This window comes from Haliotis asinina, chromosome 11 (genome assembly GCF_037392515.1).
Source record: "Haliotis asinina isolate JCU_RB_2024 chromosome 11, JCU_Hal_asi_v2, whole genome shotgun sequence".
NCBI lineage: Eukaryota > Metazoa > Mollusca > Gastropoda > Lepetellida > Haliotidae > Haliotis > Haliotis asinina.
Window position 1 is genome coordinate 48,236,721 of NC_090290.1, and position 22,112 is coordinate 48,258,832.

General features: G+C 38.3%; 2 long non-coding RNA genes across 2 annotated transcripts; one reads left to right on the forward strand and one right to left on the reverse strand.

The window, feature by feature from the left end:
- Positions 1-17,524: 17,524 nt before the first annotated feature.
- LOC137256552 (uncharacterized) lies at positions 17,525-18,631 on the reverse strand. Its single transcript, XR_010954567.1, has 4 exons — positions 18,561-18,631; positions 18,167-18,216; positions 17,859-17,990; positions 17,525-17,581 (listed from the first exon to the last, which is right to left on the reverse strand). It is a non-coding gene; the product is annotated as an uncharacterized lncRNA (long non-coding RNA).
- Positions 18,632-19,480: 849 nt separating this feature from the next.
- On the forward strand, positions 19,481-21,423 carry LOC137256164 (uncharacterized). The gene is made up of 4 exons (XR_010954551.1): positions 19,481-19,673; positions 20,452-20,511; positions 21,044-21,134; positions 21,318-21,423. It is a non-coding gene; the product is annotated as an uncharacterized lncRNA (long non-coding RNA).
- The last annotated feature ends 689 nt before the right edge of the window (positions 21,424-22,112 follow it).

The following is a 22,112-nucleotide window of genomic DNA, read 5'->3' on the forward strand; positions in this document are numbered from 1 at the left end:
TGTAAATGTTTCAGGAGTTGGTAGTGGATATTATCGGCGCCTGTTGTGGTATCATAAGCCTATGCTATGACAGTTTCCAGCTCATGTAGTGAAAATACTTAATTATAGTCTTCACCATTATCAGAATAAAAGTTCATGTTTTTCATTTCTTGGTGATTTTTATATTTCTGAAACTTTGGAATATAGCTGGATGAAGACGAAAGTGCAGCTAAAGTATCAGTCAACTTGTTTGCAAATATGTCCGTTTTTTCAGTTAATATATTTTGTCCGTCATTAAGATGATGAACACTAAAACTTTTACTTTTGCTCTTGATTCTCTGTGTCATGTTCCCCCATCGTTTTTGGTGTACGTGAATTAATCTCTGATACAAAGTCTTTCCAAGACTGGCGTTTATTTTGTTAAAAAGTACGTCGAACTTTAGTATTATTTATTTGGAAATTATTTAAATTGTGAACAGTAGGGTGGCGACGAAAGTATTTCTCTGCTCTCTTTCTACTCTTCCTAGCTTGTTTGCAATCTTTAGTAAACGATGGTTTACGAATATGCGGTTTTGCAGAATCCTTAGGAATAGTTTCATCGGCAATATTCTTCGGGTTATCGGAGAACAACTGAATCGGATCTGGAGTATTGATAAAAGAGTCAGATTGCAAGTTGCCACCATACAGTGTCTGGAATAATGGCCAGTTAGCCTTACTGAAATTCCACCTGTTTGCAGAGGGAATCATCATTCGGATTTATAGCTGAGAGCATTGTGGGGGAAATGGTCACTTCCACTAAAGTCATCGTGGAGTGACCATTCGAAATTGTTATATATATCTGGATCTGTGAGCGACAGATCGAGAGCAGAAGAGGTTCCAAAACCAGGGTGTAAATATGTGACAGATCCATCATTAAATATGCACACATTTGCTGATGACGCGGCTTTGGTTGCCTGATTAGAGAGACAGAAGCCCACTACAGAAAAGACGTTGATAACTTTGTTCAGTGGTGTGACGATAATTACCTTCAGCTAAATGTTTCCAAAACAAAAGAACTCATCATGGATTTTAGAAGCAAGAAAACTGACATTACTCCTGTTGAAATCAAAAATGAAAATGTTGAAATTGTTACACACTACAAATACCTTGGTACTATTATTGACGTCAAACTACAGTGGGGACCAAATACCGATTTCATTTTCAAGAAGTGCCAACAAAGATTACATTTTATGCGTAAATTGAGATCTTTTAATGTTAGCCAAAGAGTAATGTTGTTGTTTTATCGTTGTTTTGTTGAGAGTATTTTAACCTTTTCAATTCAGTGCTGGTACGGTTCTCTTAATCTCAAAAGCAAATCTCATCTGAACAAAATTGTTCTTATAGCAACCAAGATTTCTGGAATTTCTGTTTCATCTTTACAATCCCTCTTTAATAATCGTGCTGTTAACCTCGCTGAGAGAATTTTATCAGATTCAAGTCACATGTTATTCCAAGAATACAATCTTTTACCTTCAGGTTGGCGTTACCAAATGCCCCGTTTTAAAACTAAAAGAGTTCAAAATGATTTTATTCCACCAAGTACCCACCTTTTAAATGATTGTTGACTGTCAGTCCTTGTTGTCGTTTTACGTATCTTAATTTTTATGTAGTTATTTATGTTTTAACAATCTCATATGTGTTCACTTTCAAATGTAAAAAGAATTCCCTTCGGGTAATAAAGAATTGTCATTGTCATTGTCATTGTTATTTGCAATGGAATCCTCCAGTACTTTTCCTTTATTGTTGGTATCGGCACTACCCTACCAAGGGTTATGGCTGTTAAGATCAGCCACGATTATGCATGGTTTAAGATGCTGGTCGAATAGATCCTGAAGATCGGACTGCTGAAGCCGGAGAGACGTACAAAGAACAAAGCGTAAAGGTTTTCTGTGATGTAAGCCGAGCCGCAACAGCCTGAAGATTACTTTTCAGAGGAACTGAGTTATGGATAACAACATGCCTCACGAGAGTAGAAGCACCGCCAGTGGCTTTATCACTTTCAGGTGGGAATAAATGAAATGAATTATACTTGCGCAGTTCAAATTATCAGTAATTTTCAGATATGTCTCTTGCACACTAAACGCCGATGGTGTATAATCGTCTGATAATAACTGTAGATCGTTAAAAGTGTTCTTAAGGTCTCTGCAATTCCATTGTATTAATGTCATAAATATGTCTAGGGAGGTTCAGCTGGAGGTCATGACTGCTTGGTAGCGCCACTCCTACACCTTGTTTGTGAAGGAGTCATCTCCATGTCAAGCGGTTCAAACTGATATTGAACGTCACTGATGGTGTCAAAGGTGAAGACTCTTCTAAATGTTGAAGAGCCCTTTTTTCTCATTTTCTTTGTTGCCTGTGTTGAATTCATGGCTTTTGACTGAGATTCAGTCTGGGATGATAATGAGCGTTGACACTCTTGTGATATTGGAGGACTGTCATCCAAGGTTGTCTGAGTTGCATTCACCAAGGATATTACAGTTTGACAGGATGTCGAAACTGACTTTTTACAGATTTTGGAGCAGACGAAGAAACTGTGGCTGAATATGTTTGGCTAGTAGAAGATTTGGATGGAGTATTGACTAATTTCTGTGCCTCAAGATGTTATACGTGTATTTGATTTTGAGAACTTTGGGCACCCGTGGCGAGCCACCTCCTCGTGGTGGGTGCTGGGTAACGCTAAGTGCTCGCCACCCCCCCGTGTGGATCCGGGGGCATATTTGGTCCACCAACCCGTTTGCCGTAGGTTGCGGCCCTGTGTCGGTGGAGGACGGGAGTCTGGGGGTTGAGGGCACTGGGGGCCTGTGACCGCGTTCCCTCTGCTCAACACACCCCTTCGACCCTTACTTCACCTAGACGGGAGGTTGAATGGGCCCGGTTCAACCAATCGACTGGTCATGCCAAGCCCTGTGCATAGATTATAAATTAACATAGCACAAGTATGATTTGGAACTGATTTTGATTGATTTTGGTCTTCTCTTTAATGTCTAAAACATGTTTGATGTTGAATTATGTTGCTTTGAACTTTGCCTAGAGTCTTATGCCAGAAGGCGATGGCTCATGGGCCAATCTGGTAGACTAATTATTTCTAATTCTTTTACTGGAGTATATCATCCGGGTATCCTTGGTGCTGCAAGCTGGAGGCCCGCTTGCTTTAGCATCGTCCTTGTGATACTCCGTGGTGGGTGTGGAGCTCGGATGATGAAATCTACATAACTAACCATGGCTTACGAAACCCCCACTAAGAAGAGCAAACGTCCTCTCGAAAATGATCCCGTTGACGACCTCAGACCGTCCAAACAAATTGATTATTGGCCACGTTTCCTTGTCATTGAGACCAAAGATAACACACCTTTGAAGCTGAACCCGTTTGCTGTGTCTAAAGGTATCCAAGGCATTGCTGGCGAAGTAAAGAACATTCGACGATTACGTTCTGGTGCGCTGTTGATAGAGTGTGCCAGAAAGCAACAATCAACCAACCTTTTGAATATCGACACTTTTGTTGGTACTCCGGTTACTGTCACGGCCCACAAAACACTCAACACCAGTAAGGGAATAGTGCGAGATCGTGATCGATTGCTGGCAGAAATGTCTGACCTAGATATCGTTTCCGAGATGAGAGATCAGGGTGTACTATATGTCAAACGTTTCTCAACCCGTAAAAACAACACAACCATAAAAACCAACACATATCTGTTTTCCTTCTCATCGCCTACTGCTCCAAAGTCACTTAAGGCAGGGTACTGTAATCTCAATGTTGAGATTCCGAATCCGCTGAGGTGCTTCAAGTGTCAAAAATTCGGCCATGGTGTAAATACGTGCACATTGTCTGTTGTGTGTGCTCATTGTAGTGAAAAAACACACACAACAGAAGATTGTGACAGCCAAGTTAAAAAGTGCACAAACTGCGCAGGGGATCACCCATCTTTCTTTAAAGAATGTCCTGTGTGGAAACAACAAATGGCCATTAATAGAATAAAGTTTACACAAAACATCAGTTTTGCAGATGCAAAGAAAATGGTCCAGAGCTCAGTACAAACGGAAAGCTATGCTTCCGTTGCCAGACCAAACCCAGACGCACCATCCACAATTATGAAATTATCTGCAAGCTGTCAGACAAACTTGACTTTGGTGAACACGGATTCCCCTCAACCTTTGTCACCTGCCATATCTACTCAAACTGCAGAATCACTTCCTGGTACATCTCAGATTCAATCAGCAACATCCCCTGATCATAACATATCTTCTCAGTCATCAACAAGGTCTCAACCCAGTAAAACAAAAACTAAGAAGCCTGATTCTTTGAAAAAGCTAAGTGGCAGAGCCCCAAAAGGTTCAGAGAATAAAATCCAAATTTACAACAAATATGGATCACTCGAAGACATGGACGTGTCTGAAAACGTCCGCTCTAGGGCACACAGCCTGTCGCCCACCAAAAAAGTGCGTGGCAAATCCCCAATAAATCCCCCCCCCCCAAAAGATAGGTTATCAGAATAATATTATTCAGTGGAATTGCAGAGGACTAAGGACTACTTTTAATGAATTGCAGCTCTTAATCCAGGATTTTACACCGTCAGCAATGTGTCTACAGGAAACATATTTAAAACACACTGATACTCTCGACCTCCGTCATTTCAATGCGTACCATTATTTTTCACCTCCAGGTGATAGGGCAAGTGGAGGATCATCAATCTTGGTACGGCAAAATGTTATACATAGTTCAATAGCGCTTAAAACAAATCTCCAAGCTGTAGCTGTGCGACTTACATTACAAGTTGCATTTACGCTTTGTTCATTGTATATTCCACCTTCATCCACTGTCCAGCTAACTGATCTATAAGCTCTTTACAATGAACTTCCTAAACCCTGTATAATCATGGGCGATTTTAATGGCCATAACCCACTCTGGGGTGGTCCTACTACGAACACCAAAGGTAAATTACTTGAGGATTTTCTTTCAAATAATGATCTCTGTATTTACAATGACGGATCACATACATATTTACATCCTGGCAGAGGGACATATTCAGCTCTTGATTTATCAGTTACTGACTCTAATCTCTTAAATGAATTTGAATGGTCGGTTCACGATGACTTGTGTGGGGGCGACCACTTCCCTACAATACTAAAACCTGTGAGCCCCTCTGATGTACCTCCATCATCACGATGGAATTTTAAAAAGGCCAACTGGGCTCTATATGAATCTCTCTGTACTGGCAAACTTAATCCCGAACGTTTTATTACTGCTCCTGATGCTATTAAATGTTTTTCAGATGTACTCATTGACATTGCTAATAGTGTATCCCAAAGTCTTCTGCAGTTCCACATATTCGAAAACCATGGTTCAACGATGAATGCGAACAGGCTAGAAAGGCAAGGAAAAAAGCAGAACATTATTTCCGTCGCCACCCTATGGTGCATAATTTAAATAGATTTAAAATTTTAAATGCTAAAGCACGGCGTACCTTTAAACAGAATAAACGCCAATCTTGGCAAAATTATGTATCTAAAATAAATTCTCGGACACCAATGTCCAAGGTATGGAACATGGTCCAGAAAATTAAAGGTAAAGGTACTAAATCTACTGTCCATCATCTTAAACATGGAGATCAATTGCTTACTGATAAATCAGATATTGCTAATAAACTAGGTGAAACCCTTGCTAAACACTCTTCCTCTTCCAATTATGTACCAAAATTCCAGCAATATAAAAAACAAGAAGAAAAGAAAACTATTAATTTCAATTCTGATAATGGGGAAGATTATATTGAAACGTTTTCTATTCATGAACTCCATACTGCTCTTGATCAAGCTCATGACACTGCTACAGGAGCTGATAACATACATTATCAACTCCTGAAGCACTTACCGGAATCCTGCCTAGAAACTCTTCTCAATATTTTTGATGATATTTGGACATCGGGTAACTTTCCTCCCTCGTGGCGTGACGCCATAGTAGTACCAATACCTAAACCTGGACGTGATCATACGGATCCGTCCAATTATCGACCTATTTCACTAACTAGCTGTGTTTGCAAGACCATGGAACGCATGATAAATAATCGACTTGTTTGGTACTTGGAAACAAATAATCTTATCACAAATATACAGTGTGTTTTCCGTAAAAACAGAAGTACTGTCGATCACTTAGTGCGACTGGAATCATTTGTGAAAAACGCACTAATTAATAAACAACATGCTGTGTCTATCTTTTTGATCTTGAAAAAGCATATGACACAACCTGGAAACATGGTATTTTGAAGGATTTACATGACTTTGGTTTGCGAGGTCGTTTGCCTCAATTTATTGCCAACTTTTTAAATGACAGACAATTCCAGGTCCGTGTGGGTTCTACCCTGTCTGATCATTACAGTCAGGATCAGGGTGTACCACAAGGCAGTATTTTGTCTGTTACACTTTTTAGCATCAAGATAAACAGTTTATCAAAGGTTTTAAACGATTCAATTGATGGATCACTTTTTGTGGATGATTTTAACATTTCATGTCGAGGTAAAAACATGCATACTATTGAACGGCAAATGCAGTTGTGTCTAAACAAAATAAATAAATGGTGTTTGGAAAACGGCTTTAAATTTTCTAAGTCTAAAACTAACTGTATACATTTCTGCCGTAAATACAAACCACATAAGGACCCTGAACTGTATCTAAACGGCACACCTATTAAAGTTGTTAAAGAGGCCAAGTTTCAGGGTCTTATATTTGACTCCCACTTGCCACATATTAAATCCCTTAAAGTTAAATGTTTGAAGGCACTCGACTTGTTAAAATTTGTTTCCAATTCAAAATGGGGAGGCGATCAAACCACCCTACTTCACTTATACAGATCACTCATTCGCTCCAAACTTGACTATGGTTCCATTGTATATGGTGGAGCCTGTAAAAGCAGTCTCAAAATGTTAGATTCTATCCATCATCAAGGTCTAAGATTATGTCTTGGATCTTTTCGAACTTCTCCCGTTGACAGTCTCTATGTCGAGGCAGATGAGCCATCTCTCACTCAGCGATGTATAAAATTATCTTTACAATATGCTACAAAACTATACTCTAACAAATCTAACCCGGTATATAACTGTGTTTTCAATCCTCTCTACGAGGATTTATACAACAAAAAGTGTTCTCTTGTTCCACCTCTCGGACACAGAATAAAACCCTTTCTTTCATCGGCTGGCATTGAGCTGGAAACCATAGCTCCTTACCGTCTTCTTTCTTCTCCTCCTTGGCAATTGGTTAGGCCACAAGTTGACCTAACATTAACATCATTTAAAAAATCAGAAACAAATGACTTACAATATAAACAAGAATATCATCAATTAAAACATAAATATAGCAATTACAAACCCTTATTTACAGATGGATCCAAGAACGATGGCGCAGTGGCTTGTGCCACTGTCATTGGATCCAGAACAATATCTTCTAGAATTCCAGAAAACAGTTCTATTTTTACTGCAGAAGCAAACGCCATATTAACAGCTCTTAAATATATTCAAAGACACCCGAAACGTAAACAATATATAATCTATTCAGACTCTCTTTCTTGCCTTCAGGCGATTAAAAATATTTCTTGTAAACATCCACTTTTAATTGAAATTATTGAATTGTATAATACTCTTGCTACTGGCCAATACGACATCGTATTCTGTTGGTTACCCAGCCACGTAGGTATTTCCGGTAATGCAATGGCTGATCTTGTTGCTAAGGCAGCACTCAACAAATCTATGACACCACTTCTTATTCCTTACACTGATTACAAAGCTTGCATTAGAACTTACATCCGTGATCTGATGCAGAAGAAGTGGGACACCCAAGTAGGTATAAATAAATTACATGAAATAAAACCGTATATTGGTTACACCTACTTGGGCTGTCAGTCCAGATGTGAAGAGGTTATTTTAAGACGATGTCGTATTGGCCATACTAGATATACTCATTCATACCTTTTGAAAGGTGAGGATCCTCCATTTTGTATCCCTTGTGATGAGAGAGTCACGGTCAAGCATATTCTGCTTGACTGTGTCGAATTCTCGATCACAAGGGATAAATATTTTAATGTCAAAACTGTAAAGGATCTTTTTACTAACATTAATTCTCATTTAATCGTTGGTTTTTTAAAAGAAATTGATTTTTGGGTAGAATTTTGAAGAACGTGTTCTGTAAATAGATGTATTTTAATTATTGGTTGTTTAGATTTGTAACTAGAATTGTTAGTGGCTGTACCCTCAAAGGGGGTTGAAGTATTGTAAAATCATTGTCCTCCTGAGAGGGTACGTAAGTCCTTAAACAGTCAAAGTCAATTCTAAATTTCCAGGTTTTTAATCGTAGAATACGTGTCTTTTAATTGTATGGCTAGATTTCACAAATTGCTGACGACTGAGGGAATGATGTAAATCCAGCTAGGGTCCATGCAGGTAGCAAAAGTACTGTAAGTCCCCATGGTCCCTAGTATGGTGAACTACCTTCAGTTGTTAGCAATCTATAGCCCATTTTTACATTGTATTGTCCTGTATAGATAAATTGTTTTAGATATAGTTACTATATATAGATATAGATATAGTTTTATATTTTAGTCTGTGATATCCTAGTTGTTTTACTGTCCTTCGCTGACAGGTTTTATAACAGACATATATTTCATTTTAGCATTAAATGTTCTCGTCGCGATATGGCTGAAATATTGCCGATGTGACGTTAAATATTAACTCACTCACTCACTCACTCACTGAGAACTTTGCTTTCATGTTCAAACTTTTGGCAAGATTTAGACGAAGCCATATGCTCACCACTGCAGATGGCGCACTTGAGGTTAGCAGTGCAATCAGTTCTCTCATGAGGTCCTCCCCAGCGTGAGCATACAGACTGGCCTGTGAAAGATTTTGCACCAAGGCCAAACTTTTGGCATTTGTAACACCAGAGTGGATTCGGTACGTGAACCTCCACCTCGATATTACAGTATCCTGCTCTAACAGATTTAGAGAGTATTGTTATACAAACAGTGAAAAGGTAAGTGTTGGTTTTGATCACATTTGAATCCTGTTGCCTTGTGAAAAGCAACAGAAGTAACAGCTTGGTCTTTCAACTCGGCTACAATTTCTTTTTACGGCATGACAAACAATGAGACCTGTCTCTAACAATGCTTCTGCAGGTATTCAGCGTCTTTTGAACGGATGTAACAACTTGTTTGTTATCAAAATGATGCAACCCCAGTAGAGTGACAGATTACTGCCTTCGTATGTATTCTACCAAGAAGGAACCATTTCGGGGCGAGTGCCATTCCTTAACTCTCCGCAGACACCTTGGATGCTCTTGGAAAATCCAAAGTGTTTTTATTCAGTGTACTCCCGTCATCAGTTGAGATTATCAAAAACCTTGGCCAAGAATCATTCACTAAAGGGAACACCTCCTCATCTGATGACGAAGAATTAAGTCTCCCTTATAAGTCTTTGATAAACCTGAATGCATGTTGTGAGCCTTGGTATTAGAATATTGACAATCCTGCTTCCCACCCGTCATCGAGTATCAATAAGGACGATGCTGCAGCGGAAACCAGACTGCAACACCAGGGCTACAGGGATGTTATACTCCAGAAATAAGAACATAAATAGTTTAATAAATTTAAAAGATCAAATGTCAATCTGGTTCGGCCCATGACATAAGTCCTATGAAACTCAGAATTTAGAGGTCCATACCACCAGATTGGCCCACGAGCCACTGTCTCCTGGTATGAGACTCTAGGCAATTGAATGCAACAATGATTTGTATATTGAAATTGAGAAATCAAAATAACCACTACCCAATAACGTGAATGTGCAAAAAATGTGCTATGCTAAGGGCTTGGCGTGACCAGCCGACTGGTTGAATAGGGCCCATTCAACCACCAGTCTAGACGAGGTCAGGACCAAAGTGGTGTGTTCAGCAATGCAACACGGATGCAGGCTGTTACGTAGCACCAACCACGAGGATGTGACTCGCCATGGATGCCCATCAAACTGTAACATCGTGATGAGGGGTATACGGGTTTGGTATGTCAGTTACATATGTGTTTCGTTTTATTCGCCGATCCTTTTGTCTCTGACTTGGCCTTACAATCCCACACGGCCTGGTGGGGGTGGGCGGGCGTGAGTGAGGAGATGATCAAGTGTCCATACTCCATACTCTATCGTGGTATAACTCCTTCCTTTGTAGATAGTCCTTTTCTCAGTGTAGTGTGTGATGACTTCGGTGGACGGAAACAAGAGCTTATTCACAGTGAAAACCAGAAAATAGTTGGACTCCGTCCACAATTTTATCAAGACACAACGCCTGATTTTTTCATAGAAAGTTAAGGTCACATGCCACAAAAAAATCGGACATAAACAAAAATTAAACAAAATTACAGCGTATAATCGCAAATCAAAACCTTCTCTCTTGGTTCGTTAGACACAACAAACCGTTTTTATTTATGTTTACATAGATGTCAGTTGTACTTGTATTTGATGTAATAATATGTATATATATCTATGTCTTTATATGATAGTTCATATCGATGACTATCACACATGCTTCATTTATATTTTGCACTATATTTTGTATGGAGGCGGTTTGGATTTTAATTGTAAAGCTTGTTGACCGATCCCAAGCAGTGTGTAACAAAAACAAAACAATAACAACAAAAACACACACAAAAAAAACCAAAACAAAACAAAAAAGACATGCAGATGCATGGTGAACATGGAGATGTGTGGAGAACAGAAGTGTAATAACTGAACACAAATCATTCCCTCTAATGGTGAAGGTCTTTGGGGGATTAGTTAAACAAACAACCCTGGTCGGCTAGGCCTCATAATGCTCTAACTCCTTAAATAAACAACTTGTAAAAAGAGGCGTGTGCACCCGGAGTGTCGAAAATTGAAATCTTATAAATTCGATATTATTATATATATATTATTATATAATATTATATATTCGATTCGATATTTCGGGTATTACGTAAGGAGGTAATCAGGCGTTAACACTACGGCGTACCACTACGGTGTACCATGATCCCTAATCACATGGGGGGTTTATTCCCGTTCACATGCATCAGTGACTGGTTACAATAGGATTAGAATGTTGTGACAGTCACCTGGGTTATACTGGAACTTGAAGTGGAAAGAAAACGAAATATAAATTCACTTAGATTCATTTATTATGACATATGAACATGATCATGGCAATAAACATGCAACAAGGTGTTACAATACACAATATATATTATAGGAAATATGATGGACATTATTTTCTTAAATTGTAATTATAACAAGTGTGAAACTACCTCTGTATTTTATATTATAATGAAAATAATAAGAGAAAACATATTATATTATATTAGACCAAGCTACTATAAAGAAATTATTATGGACAATTGTTCATTTTAACTTTAGCAAATGAGAGGCTGTGTCTGCATATTCCATGGCATGGTTCCCCTTGCAAGACGTTCCTTCAGGTTACTTAGACGAGTGTTGATATTGGAATATCTTGCCCTTTTCCTTGGGGGTTTCATTTTAATTTCATTTAGCTTTTGCTCATCCTGAAGAAACTTTGGTGGATTTGTGTGGGCTTTGACAATAAGTTTCTTCATCTTGCCATGCCAGACCTCGAGATGATTGTTCGTCCTGGGACCCTCTGTGTCGTGGTGGTTCCAGCTGGAAAGGTCTTCCTCCATCCATTGGGTCGTGACAAAGTCTGTAAGCTGCAGGCATCTGTTGTCTGGGGGCGTGTCTGCTAAGGTCTGCAGACATACATCATCCACCTGAAACAACAAATAGATAAATTTAATATTTGCGACATTTTCACATATAAATCGATTTGAAGTTCGGTATGAAGATAAGAGGCCTAGAACAGATGTCAAGTGAAAGTTATACTTACATTCGCCAGCGGTACCAAGGGTAACACAGCACATCGTCTTCTGGATCAGCATTGTAGGAGGTCTGCTGGAGTCCAACGTTCTGTGCTTTTCTCCACACACACTGGGTATAGAAAAGGCATCCCTTCCACATAGCAGCCGGAAAAACAGATCGGACTGCAGACTTGGCAGCAAATTCGTAGTCCATCTGGACGAGGAAATAATAATGAATGAAAAATGAATAACAATGGATAAAGTTTAGAGCCATATATGTATATAGGTATAAATAGGTAAATACCTGAACAGTCTGAGGCTGCAACTGGAGACCAAAGTCGGCGGCATCCTTCAAGAGTCTAAACGCACGTGCCTATGTCTCTTTGGTCTTGTTGGGGAGAAGGAAGAATACGAGCGGGAACATCTGGTCTGCAACCATGGCATGTATCGTATACAGCTGCAGGAACAGGTTGGGTGTGACACAGAATGTCCCATCAGCCTAGATCACGTCGACGGCACACAGATGATTAAGGATTTCCATTGTGGTCAAACCTAGTATCTTATTGTCGTCGCCTTCGTCGATGTGCAGAACGCGGTCGCCGGCATCGGTGGTGGTGTACTCATCTGGCAAGACCTTGTCCCGACGACGCAATGGCACTATAGGAAGAGTGCAGCGTCTGGCCCTGTAGAAGGTTGACATGTGCTCAATCACAGACGTGTTCTCATCTGTCCAGGGACCTTCCCTGAGAGTCATAAGTTCCTCGTTGTAGAGTTGTGGTGAAGGCGTCAGGGTCGATCTGGCTTTCATCTTCACTTCCTCGAGGGTTTTCTTCAACTGTAATTGAAAATAAAAAAAATGTCACTAAAAGATGATGATAAAAAGAGAATGATGATCCTTTTTATTTAAGCCATTCTTTTTTTTTTATTAAAAATATGTTAACTATAATTGTTGATTAACTATATGGAAACTTGCCAGAAGGTTCACTTCTAGTTTTGTCACAATATCATTGATCGCACACACTGTGGAATGACATTGAGGTTTTTGGCATTGCCAGGAAACCCAACCTCCTCTCTTCCTCTTACTCAATCTATAGATGAAACCGTCCATACATAAATATCTACCACCTTTAGAAGTGGTAGGAAGGAAATAGTGTTCTAACTGTGCATTTGCCATTGTGAAAATGATGTTTGAGACACACATGACCAACGCTTCTATGTGCAAAATGATTGGATTAATTAGTATTACTGAGTGAACTCAATTTTGTATATGGTGACAGTGAGTAGGTGAACACTTCTCACCAATTAATTGGTAACCACATTTCGCACCTGAATCCAAATTTCAGTGACACACAGGCGTTAATCCGTTAAAACAACAATACTAAAACAACAACATAGCTCAAAGGGTTTTGGAAGGTCCACGAAACGGGAAGACACCCACAGGGGTACCATGATCCCTCATCACAGGTGCACCTTGATCCCTCACAATTACGGCATGTAGGGTTAATGTGGGTGGACAAGAGAGTCACCGGGTGCGCTTACTGGTGTTGATGTTTACGACTTTGCTAAACCACTGGAGTGCGGTTACGATGACAACAATCATCGGATCAATATACACCCTAGCGCAAACTTCCACAAACGGTATTGTTGCTATAAAACAAAGCCCCGGGCCTAAATTTTCGAAGCTTCCTTAGCGCTAAGCAAATTATAAGTGCTCTCCATTAAAGGTCATATACAACCAAAATACTTAAAACATACTGATCACATATTCAGGAAGAGGAAGAGCTTTATTCGGTATTTATGGCCACATGACCAAAAGTACAATTAAATGAGCATAATATAGCACATGGGCAGGTGAACAAGTTTATACGGGTAGACATAGTTTCAGGTAAATTGCAATATTTTTTAGTAGTTTTACGTTCTTTGTTGCAAGCAACTGACATAAACTTGGATCTGGTAGGGGATATAATATAAAAATCAGGAATGTACATAGAACGTTGTTGTGAGTAAAATGGACATACGAGCAAGAAATGATACTCATCTTGTATTAAATTACAATTACATTTATCACATTTAATGTAATCAGAGTTTATCCTATTATAGCGACGGTGTTGAATTTTAAGTTTATGACTCATGCATCTGAATTTAAATAAAACTTGCTATATAAAAATAAAATATATGCATTGCTGATTATGAAAAAAGAAACAAACAAAATTATTTTCGTATAAAATCAAATCAAAAGTGCAATATTTTATACTTGGGTTTACCCCCCTCGAAATAGAAGGAGCCGCCATGCTGGACCCAATCAGAGCACTCAGGTGTAACGGAGCCTTTTCTTTGGCCACTTGTTCATTTGCCGATACCTTTAGCCGGCCCTTTGTTTATAGGTTATAAGTCCAATAGGTGATAATTTCAAATTGCATGTGGTCTATGGTTGAAGTTGTGCATTGCATGTTGTCATTAGCAGACAGGCAGGCATGTAGGTGTCAGTAAACCAGACAATGAGTTTTCTCTGTGATAGAGTCTGCTTATCACAATCATGTTATCTTTCATGTAACGAGTAGATTATTTACTTCTTTGTTTAAACAACCTCATACTCCGGGTAGGGATACTATTTCAAGCTCCCCGAACCTATTTACTGCGCATGCGTTATGAGCGCAGCGGAGCATAGCTGGCTTAACAACTCCCAACAGAGCTGGGGGAAAATTAGTGAATCTTTTAAACTACACATTTTCGGGCTTTTTGTCATCACGTTCTTTTTTCAATTTAATAGGTTGAATTGGCATTTTTGATGATTTGTTTCGGTAAATGCATACCGAAAGATATCAGAATCTGCAACGCTGTGGTTTATGTTGCATATGACCTTTATAAGCAAAGTCACCGCCTGCCCACTCCCTACCATTGAAACTGAATAAGCAAAGTTTTAGACACTTGAAATGTAATCCTGATCAAAAGGCACCAAAGAAATATGGGATATTCATGTACATGTGCGTGGGGTGTCTGCAAACAAAAAGGGCACAGACCTTTAAGTCATAAACAGTTTAATGTTTGCTCAACATGCGATACTGATTTTGATTCTCCGAAACAAACGGTACTAATAACGCACGATAAGGGCCCACGTTTTACAATCACCATCGCGAACTCTGGAAATATGACTTGTTTAGTGATAGTTGTTATTGATGTCCTTTAAAGGTACATGCCGAGTTTCGAAAAAAATGTATTTGGGGGGAAACTTGGTCCGTTAGGTTTCTTGCTTAACGCAATGTTACAGTTATATGGCGGCAGTCTTTAATAATCAAGTCTAGACCAGACAACCAAGTGATTAACAACATGAGCATAGATCTGCGCAATTGGGAACCGGTGACATGTGTCAACAAAGTCAGCGAGTCTGACCACCTGATCCCGTTAGTCGCCTCTTACGACAAGCATAGTCGCCTTTTATGGCAACCATGGGTTGCTGAAGGCCTATTCTACCCCGGGTAGACCTTCACGGGTTAGGTGTGTTTAGGTACCTGGTATTGCCCGATCCCGTTAGAATATGTCCCTCTTTGTGAGTTAAAGACGTTCTGTCTGATATATTTTCCTTCTAGGAGTTAACGATTAAAATGTTTAATAATTTGGCATTAAATGTGTATTTACAGTCATGGAAAGGTATTATGCAAGACAGTTCTCGATGTAGTGTATATAGACAATATAAAAGGCCACTAGAACCAGAGAAATATCTCTCTCTATTAACAAGTAAAAAACAACGAAATATAATATGACGTCGGTGTGGAATTTTAAACTTAAAAGTTAACGAGGGATGGTGGATGAGAATTGAATTAAGTCAGTGGTTATGTCCGTTGTGTAACAATGGAATTGAAGATGATTATCATTTTATCCTTGTATGTAAACGCTACAGTAACTTAAGACAGCGTTATCTGCCATGTACGTACCACTACATTGTGAATATTCACAAATTCAGACAGCCAATACATTCAAAGTGTACTCATGTATTAAATAATGTCTGTGGATATGTTTGTCCAAGCTTAATCTTAAGAGAACCATATGTTTGAAATCGGTAACATATGTAAAATATCCATGTACATTGTGTGTAATTAACGGCCGATATAATCGTACTTTGTGTATATGGGCCAATGGCCTTCATACAAATAAACTACTTGCTTAATGTCATAGTGTCATAATGTCACAGTGCCCGCTACAAGATTAAGACTAAATGTTATATTTTCGATAGGGTAGCCTTGTGGTTATATACATCAGTATATGGTCTCTGTAACAGGTTACCCCCACTATCTCAATGAACGTCCCTCCCTTTGTCTCTCGAGTCAGTACCTATTCGTTACGTAACGCATCACATTTGCAAGCTAGTGCTTGCCGTACTGTTCTATATGGCAGTTCATTTCTATCGGACGTTGTAAGTTTATGGAACACTTTACCGCAACATATTTAATCTCTGATAGATGTCAATGAATTCAAATCTCCCTTAAACCTCAGAGCTAAAGATATTCATTTCGATCCAAATATAGGTACAAGAGTTTGCCAAATCCCCCACTGTCGCTTAAAGTTAGGATGTAACAATCTCAATGCCGACAAATAAAACATACATATATCAGAGAGAGCAAATTGTCAGTGTGGCCACCCTACTGAAGATCCACGTCATCATTTCTTTGTATGTCTCAGATGTGATACTATAAGAGTAAATGAATCATATTATCTAAATGGCTTTTCAGTAGAAATAGTCTTACAGGGAACGTCCTCCATGAACCCACAAACTCAATCAAATGTATTAAAATCAGTCCATTTATTTATGATTGAAACTAGGCGCTTAAACTAAGCAAACCATATGCTACAACCTATAATTATGAAAAGCCATAGTGCTATGAAGCCTGACTGAAAACGACATAAATGTTTAAAACCACCATGATTTTAATTCTCTCACTATATTTTATATCATCCACAGCAAAAATAACTTGGTTTCCGTTCTTGCGGAAACCTGATGGATACTGGGTAATGTAGGTTTCCGCTGGGTTTCAGTTACAGGAAACGCGCAATGAGAGTTTCCGCATAGTTTCCACAACTGAAACTAACAAGTCTTAGTTTCCGTCATGTTTCCGTCAACTGAAACTGTAGTTGGAAGTTTCCATTTAGTTTCAGTTTACTGAAACCTTTATAGCTGGAGTGAGTAAGTTTCTGGTCTTGCGGAAACCTTGTGGATCTTAGGTAATGTAGGTTCCCGCTAGGTTTTTGTACAAGGAAGATGACAATGAGAGTTCGGTTAGTTTAGAAAGCTGAAATATGTTGTATTATCTTGTTATATTTATTACATATTTATTTGAACAAAAAACAAACTCTGGAAATGTTATGATTCAACTGTTTCATTTCTTAGAAAAGGTCACATTTTAATGCAACAGGGCAGTTGCAGTAGTACACAATTCGCTGTATTAAGAAACTGGCGCGCTCAGAGAAGAGTAACAGAATTCTCTCCACACAAGCATTGCTCAGGAAGTTGGCACACGGAATGAAGACGAGCTAGTCACTACACAAAGTGCTTTGTTCTTCTGTAGATGTTTGTTGGTGTATGCGAGTCCTGGTTAATATCTGGCGAAACATCTGAATCCGAATCAATCAGGCTCTCACATTGTGGTGGTAATAGCTCGCAAACCTTGAATGTGCTGTTAATATCTTGGTCACTGTCAGTGTCTGGAAAGGAAAAGGACATTCAGTTTGAATCATCAATTCAACTGAAAGACAATTCACTGAAGAAAAGCTTGTAAAATCTTAACATTTCCAATGAATGAAACACAGCAATATATATGATAATGCAGATAACATGTATTACAAATATTAAATACGTATTACCATTTGCTCACTTTCAGTTATTACAGTTACATGTATGATACATACATTAAATATGGATAGCAAAGTGACAGTGCAAACTCGTTTTTTAGTGAAATCTAAAAATTCTTGGATGACTTACCTGATGAAACATTTGTCATTCACCCGAAAAATCTTTACAAACTAACAAACATCTTGTCTTTACGGAGATGGAGATAACGTGTTTTTCTTGAAACAGACGTCTGGCAGTGAGGACAGAAAAGCCGTATTTCTCCTGGAATTTAAAATATATGTATATATTACGCTTTACACTTTGAGTGATGTCAAAAAGGTTTGTTGTATGCACTTACATAGTGTCTGCTTCATTATAAGGCTACATGAATAATATTGTTATAATAGAGATTCCCTTACCGGGCATATAACAGATAATATAGCGTGAATTATAAATACCAATGAAGGCGTCTTGTCATTCTCCGAGTTTGTTGGTCCACAATCCATATCTGTAAATCAAATAACTGACACAATGATTCCTTCAGAAATATGAAACTTGAGGTGTGATGATAATGTCAATGCATTGCAGGGCTAACACATGCAACATGTACTGATGGACAAGGTTTTAATGGTTATAAAACAAATATCAAATCAAACTGATTAACTGGGACAACTGGATACACAGAACTGTCACAGAACATAAGATACTAGATAATTTGATGAACTAATAAATGTATGATGTGACTTGGTTGAAATATTTCTGGAGTACAGATTATATGAATAGATATAACGAAGACATATATACGGAATATCTCTGGGTACCCATGTTAAAACAAATATTGTAGAAACCAACCATATTTCAGAAACTTATTTCTCGTGATTTTAGGCTGTCTTTCTTGACAATTACTTGTCGCAATGTCCACAAAGAACTGTGTCCCTGCAGCAGAAAGTGCCACGAATAGTCTACAGAAATTATGCATGTACAAATCATAGCCAAAGGGTCAGTGGGATTGTACTTTATTCTTCATTCACATTGACAAATGAATTAAGGTTTGAAAGAAATTGTGACACATCACCAAATTATATTAGTAATAGTAGTAAAGGTATTCATCAAGTTAACGTAAAGGGTAGATAGGGATAGTAGATCTGGGTGTATAACTGAAAAGAGCAAACAATGTTAATATTTCTAACCCCCGTGAGCACTGTGCGTAAATTACTTACATGGTACGTGGGGAGGGGGGGGGGGGGGTCCATCCAGCAGAAATATATCCGGATACTACCTTCTCCTGACAGGATCTTAGAAAATAACTTATTTACCACAATAAAGTTTCCCATGAGTGCTAAATCAGTAGGACTCGGGCCTGTTAAAGGAAGGTGAACACGTTTTCACAATTAATCACTGTTAATAATCACAAGGCCTACATATTGATGCTTGACACTGAGAAAAAACAATCAGTGACGCTAAAAAACTGAAAAGACTGCTAAAACCATAACTGCCCACTGTTGTCACTTTGAGTACTTACATTCAATCCGCTGAATTCCACTTTTCACACTCCCCTTTGATGTCGGCAATGTAAACAAATAAACGAATGGCGACAGGATCACGTCCACGCGAGACTATCTAATTGTTACAAAAACAACTCTCAACAGGGCGTACCCTCCTCTTTTGTTGTAGAACGCGGAAATCTACTGTCAAACGGTCACATTAGATTTATTTTTAAAAAAACAATGACAAAACTGTGTATTTCCCGTGAGTGTTAGCGAGACGCCATCTTGTTTGGCGGGTAGGAACAAATCTGTTTTCCTAGCAATTATTTTCAAAACTTTAAGCATAAGATGGCTGCGTCGTGTAAACTTTGCCACGGCCACCTCACTTTCCCCAAAAGCACTCGACGAAAGAATTCGCGACTTGGAGAAGAAAGCAGAGAACGGATGCGAGGAACTCGGAATACCTCGGATGTGTCAGGTAAGACCGAGGGTTTTTTTTATTGTCAAATAACGTTTAAAGAATTATTGCGTCAATGACAGAAATCCGGATAGATTCTAAAGTTTATCCCGCGAATGCATATTTTCGCTCGTATTATTTTTAAATGTTATCGTAAAATCTAAGTAAAATAGGCCTGAAAAATAAGTTTTTTTATATTCCATTTCAATAGATCGACATGGTATAGAATACCCCAAGCTTGTATTTGTAAGTAACTATCTTAGTATTAACCACAAGTATTTATTTAAGTTTAAAGGGGCAGACTTTTGATTTTGGTGCTCCTGTTAATAGTTTGCAAATTTTAGCGTTGCAACTCGGTTAACACTTGTACAAAAGGTGTTGGGGGGTGGGGATGAATTACGATCTGCATCACAAAGATCCGCCATATGTAGTGGTTCACTCATGAGTTTACTGGGTATTGCAAGATATATTTCACCTATTCAGATATATTTTAAAGAATGATAAAAAAATGATGGGCTTTTACAATGCAACATTTCGGTGTAGTTTCTTAAATGCAATCCTGGATCATTAGTGAAATGAAATTGTTTACCCCCAAATTCGCTCAGAGGGGTCAGATGTGTTTCTGAACTATTTGAGGCAAACACTAAATTCATATAAGAAACTGTTAGCTTTGCGTAGGATACATTTGAAATTTCATGTAATTTTTCAGTAATTCAATACATATGTGTTGAGCTTAATCATATATATACCTGTTATATATATACCTGTTATATTTAACGTATTTGATTTCATCTTTCAGGCTGTTGTGAGAAAAATCTTGACACGACTGCTCCTGGACGATCACCCTTGTCTATCGAAGGTATGTGCTCATGTTACTAGGTAATTTCACTTTGAATATTTCATTAATTCACTTCCCTACGTACGTTTTCTCAAAATGAAAAAAACATGAAAGTATCATTTGCAAATGGATTTGAATAGCCGGTAAACTAAATCAGTTTAACATTACACCTGTGTGAAATTGCCATCAAACTGACCCCTTGATTTTACAATGCTTAATTGCTGCAAGGTTATGTCATGTGATATAACTAAACTTCTTTTATCATGATCTTTATGTCAGTTGTTCACTTACCGGTTGCATAACTTTGGCAAACAGGATGTACATAGAATTTGCATGAAATAACACAAAGGATGGTTAGCCTTTTTGGAGGTTATTTTAAATCATTTAACTACAAAATGGTAAACTTTCAGAACAATATATGTATTCAAAGTGATAAATCTGTAGTTTACTTGGTTGTATAATTTTCACTGACGATCTTTAATTTTAATTAGACATTGTGTTGGATGCATGATTGAATGAAGTGCAAGGAAAATGACATTTGTTTTTATTTCAGTAAAGTCGATGACGAGGACTCTATGAATATAGTAGTCAAAGGAACAAGTGACTATATCACGATCAAGGATGGTCAATAGGATCTTGTGAAGGTAATTTTTATTCACCTGCCTGTCATTATAAATAGCTAATGATTTAATTAATAGTGTAAAGACAGATTTATGGGTGTTAACTTCAGTAACCCAGCCAGCATGGCATATATAAATACCTTTGCCTAACAGATGAACTAAAATGTGTGAAACATGCTGTATAGTACTTTAAACATTTATTTTCAGAAGCGCTTTGTAGAGTGTGGCGGAACAGGCGTGATGATCTCAGTAGACAGGAAACCGGAAAGAAAGTGTCACACAGAACAGCAGCAGCAAAAAACAAAACAACCCCCCCCCCAAAAAAAAAAAAATCCGTAAGTATATCTATTCGAATATTAACATGTAGCAACTCTTCTCATTACAATGTCTGATGACAGATTCTAAGTTCCGGAAATATACATTTAAAACGTTTATGGATTATTGCTTTTTACATTCTTAAGATATGTAACACATGATTCAGATAATAATTTCATAAATCATAACATAAGAATCAAGTCAGTTAATGATGATATATAAACATGTTACTACACTTCAGTGACTACATGTCACTTCAGAGCAACAGATTGTGTGTCCATAAGAAAATAGGATATGTCATTAAATGTGATGAACTGCTTAACTTGTGTTGGGGTGATTTTTCACGACACTTCCTTTTTAATAATTTGCAATCCATCTTGGCATTATGGTTTATCTGTTGATTGATTTTTGTTTAATTTTCAGAAAATTGCACTGCGCATGAAAAGCCTGAAAACTATTGACTGGCCAGATCGACGAAAGGAAAGGGTTTCAACTATACTTACCTTGGAAATGACTTCACTAGTTGTGAGTGATGAAGAAGATGCCAATTTATTGCTCTCTTACCCCTTTACCTGGGAATCTAAACTCAAGACGTCTGCACTGGACTCAGCCACAATTTTCAACGCCACCACCAAAGCTAAGGCCAACAAGCTAAGACCAGGATGCGGCAACCAACCAGAATGACAG